Raw genomic sequence first — 12,556 nt, 5'->3', positions numbered from 1 at the left:
ACAAAGCCTGGAGGTCTGTGGATGCTGAAATCCCCACATCTTAAGGTTGCCAACACTGAGAAACGTTGGTGTAATTCACAGATTCTAATACTCCAATAAAGGATAGTGTAAATAAAAACTAATGTGAAAGAAAGGCAAAGAAACAATGCATCCCTTTATGGGACATCCCACTCACCCCATTCTTTTGAATTAGCTCTTTCTTTAGCAAGTGTACTTTTTTTTAACTTCTCTCAGATTCCTAAACAAGAGCTCTAGTCTTCCATCTGAAATAGTTCAATCTTGTAATTCTTTTCACAAAAGTCTGCTCTTCCATTAATTGTTAACTTCCCCCATTTCTCTTTGCTCTATACATTGTATAAATAGTCCTCGACTTATGACCAATTGCTTAGTGACCTTTTGAAGCTATGACCTACCGGAAAAAGGGGACTCACGACCCAGATCTGAAGCTCTGACAATTTTACCCTTCACAGTTACGTGACTGCAGTTTGAGCGCACAGCAGGAGGGCCACATTTATGACCATTTGCAGCATTCTATGGTTTCATCGTGTTTTATGATGGTTTTGTGAAAACCAACACTTATTTTCAGTTTTCATAAAAATCATGCCACAGTGAACAATGGGTTCGCCTAACAAACATTGTAAAATCAGATCAGTCATGTGATCATCCATTTTATAACCATTACAATTTACAACAATAATGGGCTGTCTCCATTATGATTGTAATTTGAGTACTATCTTACTATGCTATGGATCCTTTATACAGGCTTTGGGGAAGAATAATTATACAATACATGGTTTGCTTTATTTGGCTTAACATGTGAACACAAATAAACCCAACTACAATGGCTCATAAATCTTGTCTTATGCCTTAACTTGATGTGTAAAGTCATCAATTGTAGCTTATTAAACAAATCATGGCTTACCAATATGGTGCACCCAGTCAAATATAGAAACAAATGTTGTAGTTAGTGTAAAAGGCTTCTCTGTTGGCTGTTTTCAGTCTCTTCAATCATCCAGGCCCCTATTATTGAGCATTAATAGAAAAGAATTGTTGAGAAAATCTTGTTACACACATAAAATGCTGAGGCAAGAACCTGGACAATTACTCCCATTATTCTGAGATTCTTAATTTTTGTTTTTCCTTAATATTACCCTAGAGCTCATCCAACCCAGGAGGATTATAAAAACATCAATTGTGAGGTTAGTTGTCTAGCTGGCTGCTATGGTGACAGGGGCCTTACTAATATCTTAGGCAGACAATCTGTCAGACTCATTGTGGAACCTTAAGGGAGTCACTTAACCCATTGTTTGTCCATCTGTACAATGGGTAGAGTGTTTTTTTTTCCTGGACATAAAGTCAGGGCTGTGTTTTATAATGAACAGGTCTTCCTACTAAACTGAAAGCCATAGGGATGAATGCTTTTGCCTACAGATAATAACAACCAGGTGTTACATATCTACAGAGTGGGACCCAACTTGTCAACTTGCTTTGTAAGATTTATAGGCCTGTATTCTGTCTTGGAAGAAAATTGTACCTCAAGAGAGTTTAAATGATATATCCACAGAAAATTTATCAGAATAACCTTTTGTAAGGTAAGCCAAGCTCCTTCAAACTGAGCTCATCCCTACTGACTTTATGGAGATGCCCATTTTCATGATTTGTTTTTCAATGTTAGTGCTTCTTTGTTTTCAAATACTGTTTTTCAGTCTAGCCTATGGCTTTGGTAATCCTAACAATCTTCCACCTAAATGTTTACCAGACTCAATTCTGTTTAGCTTTGAGGTTCAAACAAGATAAATTGGAATAATATTGATATGCATGCATAGTTGTTCAACCATGCAAATAGCTACCAAAAAGCAAATGCTAATTAATTCATAATACCTTCTTTTTTGGCCTCAGTGAAGCATTAAAGGGGTTATTGCAGTGGTGGGATTCAGCCGTTTGCACCACTTCGGCAGAACCGGTAGCTAATATTTTGTTGCCCAGGCCCAGAATGGACTTCCGGAAGCAGCATCCACACAGAGAACCAGTTGTTTACATATTTCAATCCCACCACTGGGTTGTTGACCAGTGTTTCTCAATCTTGGTAGCTTTAAGATGGATGGATTTCAATTATTTTGTTGATTTGGATTTCATTGACATGTACATGTGAATATGGTACATTTGCCAAGTATAGCATATCAATATATAAAATGTTGCTAGTAAATTATTCACAGAAAAGTATAATATTAAAGGAGCTTTTAAGAAAAAAATAGAATTTACAAATATATATTTTGGAATTGTAAGTTTAGCAGTGATCAGCCGTATTTGTTTCATATATTAAGATTGCCTTATGAAGTAGTTACATATTGTTCATACTATCACAACAGCTCTATTATGCCTGATAAATATTTGCTGCTGAAAAAACACAAATAGTGAAAAAAAAGATGCAGCTGACGAAATAAAATAATATTCCACTTACCATTCACAAAATGTAATTTTAAGGTCTATGCCTAAAGCTTTCATTTAACTGAAATTGTTACTTTTGGGTTCTCAACAAGCAGAGGGATGTTAATTCTATCTAAGTGACGAGAAATATCTATTGAAAGGAAGGAGAAATTGACCTGTTTTTTATTTACAGCTGCTGAAATATAAACATTCTATGGTGGATTATAAACAAAATAAACCCCATGAAATTCAAAAGAAAATACAATGATATCCTCAAACATATTATAGAATGCATAGGGAATAGAATCTAAACTATATCAGTACATCCATTTCATGCAAGGAATTAGAATTATCTTATAAAATACTGTGGGCTTACAATCCTAGCATGCTAAGATAAGAAGGAATGTATTTGCCTGGGGCTAAAAACTGTAACTATCTGAAGATGGGCAAGGCTCCTTTTGAAGGGCATTCCAGTAGAGAACCCCATTAAGAAGACTTGGGTCTACGGGCTAATTCATGGAGACTCCATGAACTGAAATTTTTCTTTTTTTAAAATCATTTATTTGATGATATAGCCTAGCTGGATAATGAAATGTTACTGATGATGTTATCTAGTTGAATAATGAAACATCTGCAAGCAATCAAACTTAGCACTAAAAACTCCATAGTTAATCTCTGAGCTATAGAGATTCTCTGCTGATTATTTAAAACAAAGATATAATTCTAAAAGTGATAATAAGTGAAGAAAGAAAATTTCTGCAGTTATATAATTATAGATAGTCCTCAAGTTACGAATATAGTGGAGCCTGCCTATTCCATTTGTAACTCAAAAACTCGTAGGAATGAATCTCGTATCTCAAATGAGATCACTTCCTGCTCGTTGAAATGCACACGGCTCATTAAATGAACATGAGGTATCTCGGGGAAGACCATGGAGGGCCTAGTGATGGAACAGACCCCCAAAAACTTCCTGACCAATTAAGATACTGCATCCTTCCCCCTCCATTCATACCACGCTGGACTCACCTTGAAAAGATCCATCTCCTCTCTGCTGCGGTTCCTGCTGCCGCCCGGATCTGAGGCTGGGGGACACTTTTGCTGCATCTGAAGATTGGATCCAGGCATCAGAGGCCTTTTCTAGGCCACTACCGCCTGGAAGTGAGGCTGGGGGAAGCTTCTGCGGCCTTCTGGGGGCCCAATTCATGCATTGGAGGCCATTTCCAGGCCACTGGCGCCCAGAAATGAGGCCAGGGGGAAGCTTCCACAGCCTCTGGAGGCTGGATCTGGATGCTGGAGATCTTTTCCAGGCCACTGCCACCTGGATCTGAGGCCAGGGGACACTTCTGTGGCCCTCTGGAGGCCTATTTCTGGGCAGCAGCAGCCTGAAAAAGGCTTCCGGCACCTGGATCAGACCCCCGGATGCAGCCTCCAGAGGCATGCGGAAGCGTTCCCCGGCTTCGGTTCCGTTCTCTGTTGCAACGAACAGAGGCCTAAAGTACCATGAGATCTCACGCCACTGAACTCACATGATCTTGCATTACTTTAGGCCTCCATTCTCTACAAATGCACCAAAGGCCTGGAGCAGCCAAGAAATCGAAGGATATCGATTTTCACAGAGTGAGTATTGAAGGACTAGCGCTTAGGGAGACCCAGGGCAGGGCTGGGGAGGGAGAGAATAACCAGGGTGAATGTTGCAGTGCCACTGCAATCGCTCATAAGGGTGAATGACTGCTGTGCCACCTTAATATTCATAATTTTGGGATTTGCTCATAAGCATTAGAGGGTGCTTATCAGATAACTTCGAACATTCACTGAGGGAATGCTTACAACTCAGGGATTACCTGTAATGCTCAATAATACTAATAACAGATAATGGTACCAGACAAAGTAAATAGAAATGCTAATTTATTTATTTACTCGGGGACTCTGGGTGGCTTGCAATTAAAAAAAATACAATAGAATTAAAAATAGTAAAAACATTTTAAAACAATAGAAACAGTAAAAATATAAAGACATCCAGATTAACTAAACTTTAGTTTTGATACACACACACACACACACACACACACACACATTTAAATTGTTTAAACTTAATTTTTTAAATTTAACATTTTAAATATATTAAAGTTTATTAATATAAATTTAGAAATCATATTCTAAATGTTTATATTTGCTTTGAAGTGTGATGTATAGATGTAAGGTACATGGGAGCCATTTTTCCTATTGGATAGCAATCTTTAGGATCATTTTTATACTTCCTTTTTTTTGCTAGCACTCTGAAATAGACCTTCTTAGTGGATCTGTGAGGAGGGATAAATGATGGTACAAAATTGTGGTTTTGGGAAAGAGTGAACATAGACTTAAAATTCAAGAACAAAGTGAGATCATACTGATTGAAGAACTTGTTTAGAGTACCAGGCTTGAATCTGTAATTCATATATGCAAAAAAAATATTTTTAAAAATATATGTTTTTTATTGTTGACCTAACAAAATGTAAAGGGGAAAAACCTTTCTATTAACACATTCTACTCTTCCTTTCCATCTCTTCCCCAACCACTGATCTCAATGTATGCTTTACATTAACTAGAAGATTTTTACTAGTTTCTTTTTTCTTTTATTATTTTCATTAATTGCATACATTTTTCCTAAATGTGTATTCCAAATGTCTAAATTTGCCCTGTTGTATAATCTGTAGTATATATGGGAGCCATTCTCACTTATGTTTCGTTAGACTTTTATTATGGATACAAACTTCAAATTTAGCATTGCTGCATATTCTGTCTTCATTTGAAATAAGAAAACTTTAGTACAAGATTTTTACATAAGTTTTAAAATAACTACAATAATAAAGAAAAAGAACAAGAAAATAAAATAAAAAGATAATAAAAGAGAATGAAAAAGAAAAGATATCTTAAGAAAAGACTTCCAATCTTATCTGTAGCAGTTACAAAATAATAATTGGTATTTCTACCCTCCCAAATTACATATCATTATTCTCCTGTTTCCATAAACCAGATATTTTTTAATTAATGAATCCCCAAATCCCCAATTCATTTTTATCCATTTTTAGCAAAAAGTCCATAAAGGGTTTCTGGTCTTTTGTATAAATAATTGTAGTTCTCTCCTTAAGCAAGTCAGTTTAACCATTTCTGCAAAGTCAGGTATTTTCGCAACCTATTCCTTCAATACGGGTAGAATGTTTCTATATTCTTCCATTTGTACATATAACAGCCTCACTGCAGTTACCATATTCTTTGCTGCATATTCTTCAATTTTGATCCCCCAACCTGATGTTGTTAACAAAATTCCTCTTTTCTAATGTTCTTATAACTGATGGCACATATCTTAATAGTGGTATCTTAACAAAATAACAGAGATGGAAGGGATCTTGGAGGTCTTCAACTCTCTCAATGTGCTTAAGCATCACATATAATAAAATGTTCCTTTTTATGGCATTTCCAAAATTTATTGTTAAATGATTTGTCTATCTTGATCATTACTCATAGAATTATGCATCATCTACAAAACTGTACATGATTTCTTCCAAATTATAAAGAGCAGCAAATGTTTTTGATTTTCCAATAGCTCTTCCCATTGATGTACTGTGATAATTTCTTTGAACTTTTGCTTTTAATTTCTCATTCAATTCTTAATTTGTTCCATCTCTGTATTGTACAATTTAAAATACATTTTAAGAGGTGATGTTGGCTCTGTATTAAGTGTTTTAAATTCTTTGATCCAAAGTCTACTCATTCCTGAAATCACTTTTTATTCTTCCAGCAGTTTGTAAGTACATCAACTATAGCAAATTCTTAGCTTTATTAAGCAATTTTTGCTGGGTCTTTAGTTAGTTTCCTGAGTCAGTTAATCAAACCTCTCTCAAACTTCCTTCCTTTTTAGCAGCCTTATTTTAAAAGAGGAAAACAAACTTTTTTGTTTAAAATGATTGAAAGTAAGGAAGTCTTGGTGATCTACTGAAAATTTTCCAAAGGCTTCTGATTTCATATCATATCCATTAAACATGACATGGTACAGGTCTAGTGTTATTTTTTATATAAATACATAACTATAATTTATATTCTTGTTAAATTTAATTATTTGGGCATAATTTATTTGTTCTCTGAAGCTATGTGTGTGGGTATGTGTTAACCTAAAGTTAATTTCTTCTTTGGTCCTCCACAGAAATGGGAGTGCAAAGTGATTAGAAAATAAGTATTCTCTTTATTGCTCTCATTTTTTTTTTGCAGGGATAAAATAAGGATATCAAAATGGAAATAAAAACAAAACCAGTGCTGGCTAGGCATTTGCAAAGACACTAGCAGTCTGTAATGTTGTCACTGCAGACATAGGCCAGCTTCATATATCATTCTGAACATACTTCATTCTGGTTTAAAATGGTATATGAATCCAGACAATTATGCTTTAATTGTTATTCATTTCTCTGAAGTGGGAAGAATATGGCATTGTTATAATGGTGTCAGGCTGGCATAAAGATTCAGATTCTAATTGGATCATTTAGTTAACTATAAGAATACCAGCTGTAGTCTCTCAGTATTCTGCTGCAGGCTTTTAAAGGCATCAAGAGAATCTTTACTTCCTTGAAGGTTAATGTAGAGAAAAGGCTAACCGATTTGATTCTCTTTCTTCAAACTGTTGCAGCTTTGAGAGGAGAATTAATCTTTGCCAATTTACTATTTGCTTTCAAAAGATGGCACAAATTATGAAAACACTTTCTTACTATTCTGACACAAACTTAAGTGTTCTCTTTTAAATCCAGTCAGATAGTTAACTCAAAAGAAACGATCTTATAATAAACAAAATATATTTTAATGAGAAAGATTACTTGCATTCACGTTGTGATTGGTGCTGCTGGAAATACATCTTTGTTCATCTTTTAGATCATCCCTTTAGGTAAGAAAGTGTTATTGCTCTTCATACCATCTTTATGCTTATAGTGTGACCTTCCATGGCCCATGCTTCTTACAGACAAAGAGATTCCCATGTGGCTTGTGTCCAGGAAGTCTCCCAATGACCTTTGGAACTCCTCCTACTGACCCATCCACATACCTAGCATTTAACCCAATAACTGCCAGACACTCCAACATAGAACTATATGGTGCATAGAGCTATATGGCCCGTAGAGCTATATGGGCCAGAATACTCAGCCTAGCCAGATTTATAGGATTGTTCTTGAGAGGTTAGAAAGGTAACATCGCTAGTACCCTGTTGAGCTTCTAGAGCAGCGGTTCCCAACCTTTTCTATACCTCGTACCCCTAGAACGCTTCTGATATATTTTCACACTCCTTACAAAAGTTTGAAATAATGGCAATGAATTATGCATATATGCTATAATTTTGAAACGTCTAAACCCAAGTTTTGGCACCCCCTTGAATATTGTCTCGCATCCCCAGGGGGTGCGAGCCCCTGCAGTTGGGAACCCCTGTTCTAAAGCAAGGGTTTCCAAACCCCGCACCATGTATCAATACTGGGCTATGGCCTTTTAAGAACTGGGCTACACAGCTGGAGGTGAGCAGCATCCAAGCAAGCAAAACTTTATCTGTATTGGCAGCCACTCCCCAGTGCTAGCATCACTGCCTCAGTTCCACTTCAGATCATCAGGCATTAGATTTTCATAGGAGCTCTACTGATAGGGTTTGTGCTCCTATGAGAATCTAATGTGTGATGATCTGAAGTGGAACTGAGGCGGTGATGCCTATCTGGGGAGCGGCTGCAAATACAAATGAAGCTTATTGCGCATGCGAGGGATCTAGGTTGGCACTCCTCCTCTCCCCCCTGAGTCCATGGAAAAATTGTGTTCCACAAAAACAGTCCCTGATGCCAAAAATGTTGGGGACTACTGTTCTAGAAGCAAGATATGACATCAAATATTTATTTTATTTATATTAGCTGCTCAATTTGTGGATTTGGATTTACTTCTATTGCTGTAATAATAATAGTAATGTTTACTCCAAAGATGTGATTACCTTTAATAAAGAATTCATCTGAACCAACAAGCTATCTAACACTGTTTTAAAATTTAAAAATGCAAATAAACTAGTATTCAGTAATGATAGAGTTATTCTTATTTCTGAGCAATCGGGCATTTCTTGTTATTTAAATGTAATTATGTATTGTAATGTGTGGTTGCATAGTTGGCTAGATGTTAAGACTAGATTTGGCATTTTTAGCTACCTTTTGAGTCCTTTCCAAGGATAGGAAGATGTGGTTTGATGATGGTTTGATAAAGAAATTGTCACATTACATAAATTGTTCCAAGTAAAGTTGCCTTTTGATGGTGATTATGTTAATGCCAATGGTATTTAAGCGGTGTTCCAGATGTTTTGAGGTTGCATCCAGAACCTATTACTATTGGTACTATATTTGCTTTCTTTTGCCACAGTCATTCTACTTCTATTTTAAGGTCTTTGTATTTCGCCAGTTCTTCTATTCTTCTATTCTGCTGTCTCCAAGTACTACAACATCTAATAATAATAATAAAAAAATTGGGAGGGACCTTAGAGGTCATCAAGTCCAACCCCCTGCTCAGGCAGGAAACCCTATACCATTTCAGACAAACGGCTGTCCAGTCTCTTCTTAAAAACTTCCAGTGTTGGAGCATTCACCACCTCTGGAGGCAGGTTATTCCATGGGTTAATTATTCTAACTGTCAGGAAGTTTCTCCTTAGTTCTAGGTTGCTTCTCTCCTTGATCAGTTTCCATCCATTGCTTCTTGTCCTGTCTTCAGGCGTCTTGGAGTATAGCTTGACTCCCTCTTCTTTGTGGTAGCCCCCGAGATATTGGAACACTGCTATCATGTCCCCCTTCGTACTTCTCTTTGTTAAACTAGACATACCCAATTCCAGCAACCATTCCTTATATGTTTTAGCCTCCAGTCCCCTAATCCAGGGCTTTTCAACCAGTGGTACGCGTATCACCTGTGGTACATTGGCACCTGGCAGGTGGTACGCGACCATCCTAGAAAAGTGATAGCGCAGGAGGGGAATGAGCTGAACTGGTGGCAGCACCACACAAGCCTGAGCAAGAGATGGCTGGAGCTGCAGGGCTGTCAGGGCTCAGTGGAAGCTCCAGGATCAACACCAGGCTCCAGCTAGAGCTCAGAGCTGATCCTGCCGCTTCTGCTGAGCCCAGAAGAAGCGCCGATCAGCTGGAATGTTGCAGCATCTCCAGATCTTGTGATTTACATTCAGATGCTTGGCAACTGATTCATATTTATGGCAGTCACAGTGTCCCAGGGTCAACCTGCTGCAACCACCCAGAAGATGGGGGGAATAAAAACCAAACACCTCTCCACCCCACCCCTGCTACCAATCCTCACCAGAAATGCTCACAACAATGAAAACCTCAGACAGGAGGAAGACCGTGGCTGGGCAGGCAGTTGTGGCTTGGGGGGCACTTTTTTCAGTGCCATTGTAACTTTGAACAGTCACTAAACCAGTGGTTCTCAACCTTTCTAATGCCGCAACTCCATAATACAGTTCCCCATGTTGTGGTGAACCCCAACCACTTATACATCACCGGGTGCCAGGGGCATGGCCAAAGAAAAGGGGGGGAAAAATGGCGGACAGCCTTGTTTGGCGACCCCTTTGAAATGGTCGTTCGACACCAAATGGGGTCCCGACCCACAGGTTGAGAACCACTGCACTAAACGAACTGTTGTAAGTCGAGGACTACCTGTACTTTATCACTTTTTTCCTTTTTTTTTTTTTTGGTAATCAGGTTTTTGACACCTTGCTAGGCGACTGGTGGTACTCAGATATTGCCATATCCTAAAAGTGGCACAACGGGTGAAAAGGTTGAAAAACCCTGCCCTAATCATCTTTGTTGCTCTTCTCTGTACTCTTTCTAGAGTCTCAGCATCTTTTTTACATTGTGGTGTACATCTATTATGTAGACTTTTTTGTATTTCTTATTGACAATTACGTTTTGAATGTTATGTGGCAGGTGTTTGCATTATAATATTTTTATTCCATTTTTTATATGTATTGTTCAATTCAAGGCAGTGAACATGCTAATTCTTCCTTCTATTTTCCCCACAACAGAAACCCTGTGAGCAGGATGGCTAAGAGGGAACTAGCCCAAAGTCACTCAGCCAGCTTTCATGCCAAAGGGATGCCTAGAATTCACCATGTCCTGAATTCTAGGCTTTAACCTTCACCATTACATAAATTGGCTTTTATATAAAATGCATGACACAATATTATTAACTTTTAGAGAATTCTTATATATGTTAATCCTATCAAAGGGCTAAAAGAAATTGCAAGACACTTCTCTTTTAATTATCAGAGAATCAGTAACAGGACTGAGCAGGTCTTTTGAGGGAATGATTCACTATGGCAAAGGCTTGAATGTGGCAAGCATTCAAAGCTTCTATGGCAAAATGAAATAGCTGTTCTTCTTCCCACTATTTACAAGTCTGGAAGGAGAACGAGGCAATTTGAAATGCTTTATTAAGACAAGCTGCAGGATTCAGGTAGGATTGCAAATTCCTTCAGGTAGACAATTAGACTATATGAAAGAATAATATTTACCTCTATTATTTCAAATTATTAAAATGGGTCAAATGAGTCAAAGTACAAAAATGTATTTTTTTCGGCTGAGTATTTTTCTCTGCTATATTTAAACTTTCTTCCCTGTTTAGGGGATTTTGATTTTAAATTTGTATTTCACATAATCTCAAAAGCTCTGCACAGCTGAAAGATTCAACTTAAAGTGGCTTTGTGTCATAGCACAATGAATATGCTTGACAACACTATTGATCAATAGCCTGATCAATAGATCAGGGCATTTTAGGCACCAAGGAGCCTTTGTTTCTCCAACTGTGGCACCCTTCCTCTTTCTGCATAGCAGCCTACTCAATACAGGCATCAGATGGTGGGATAGGCCATCCTGGCCATAGCATGGTATCCCTGCACTACTAAGTGGCAAGTCTCTCCCAGACTAGGAAGGCTGGCTGCCTCATCAGGAGTGCCACCTGCATGAAGATGCCATTGCCGTACTTTAGTTCCTAGAGGTAACTATGGTGTCTGGCCCTGTACTTTGTTCTCCTAGCTCTGTCTCTTTGTCCTGAAAGGGAATAATGCATATATTTTTTGCCTCAAATGGGATGATTATTACTTGGTAAAGACAGAATTGTTACAACATGCTCCCTTCTGTAGAGATGAGGACTGAATTTGGTTTACATCCTGTTGGTTTCTCAGTCACTTTAAAATAGGTTATGTTGAACCTGTTTGATATTGTGAGTCCTGCGTGCTTCCTATTCTGTATCAGAACCTATGATGCTTCATAGAATGGTTGTATTGAATAATTGAGAACAGGCAGCTGGAGGGAATGTGTGACAGAGCCAAGTTAGAATCCAAAAGGACAAAGTGGAGACATAATGAATTCCTTTCCGGCTTAGTTTAGAAGGATCTACAATGATTTAGCCTGCCAAAATTTTCTGATATTATTAACACCTTTTGTAAAGGAAGACAGAGATACCTTTGAAGAAAACATGTTGCAATTATTACAAAAATATACACTAAGCTCAGGGAAACAGCAAGGAATGAAGAATAAATTCCAGACTGGCCCACTTTGATTTTTTTAAGTATAAGAGGGAGGAAAAGAGAAAATCTGTCAGTTTTTCAAAATTCAGTTACTTTAGCCATATCAAAAGAGTTTTAGTATTGCTTGTAATATTGTTTTTTTAATTTGGTCTATCTTGAATATCAACACTTTTCTTTGGCAAGACTGATGGACTAATTATCTGCCCTCAGGTTGTTTTTAACTGCTTACCACCTAGTTAGATTTTCTCCATTATGATTTATCCCTAACCTGTTCTTTAATTCCCCTAATAATGCACTCAACTGCACCTACTTTGCTTTTGGTGCTGTTCTTCTTCTCTTTCTTTCTGGATTTCCCAGTATTACAGCCTTTTCAGAGAACTGGATCTTCACAAAATGTGTGCAAACTATGAACCTAGTCATTTGTGCCTTGAATGAGAATGTTGGTGTTTTTTGTTTGATGATTCATTGATTTGTTTTCTTGACTATCCATGGCATTCTCAAGCGTCTTTTCCAACACCAAATTCAAAAGCATCAATATTCTTCCTATCTTACTTCTTGAAAGCT

At 37.5% G+C, this 12,556-nt stretch overlaps 1 protein-coding gene across 1 annotated transcript in view; it reads right to left on the bottom strand.

Annotated features, from left to right (window-relative positions):
* Positions 1 to 1,013, bottom strand: part of LOC120315160 (solute carrier family 25 member 39-like) — a 37,803-nt gene extending 36,790 nt beyond the window's left edge. Inside the window, exon 1 of the mRNA XM_039359071.1 lies at positions 923 to 1,013. The gene's annotated coding sequence lies outside the window, so the exon portion shown is untranslated. The remainder of the gene's footprint in view (positions 1 to 922) is intronic.
* Between the last annotated feature and the right edge of the window lie 11,543 nt (positions 1,014 to 12,556).

The sequence above is a fragment of the Crotalus tigris genome, unplaced genomic scaffold, assembly GCF_016545835.1.
Source record: "Crotalus tigris isolate CLP2741 ecotype Arizona unplaced genomic scaffold, ASM1654583v1 scf7180000019068.10715455, whole genome shotgun sequence".
In the NCBI taxonomy this organism is placed as follows: Eukaryota; Metazoa; Chordata; class Lepidosauria; order Squamata; family Viperidae; genus Crotalus; species Crotalus tigris.
The sequence above is the reverse complement of the archived record's forward strand: the minus strand, read 5'-3'. Positions and strand labels throughout refer to the sequence as shown.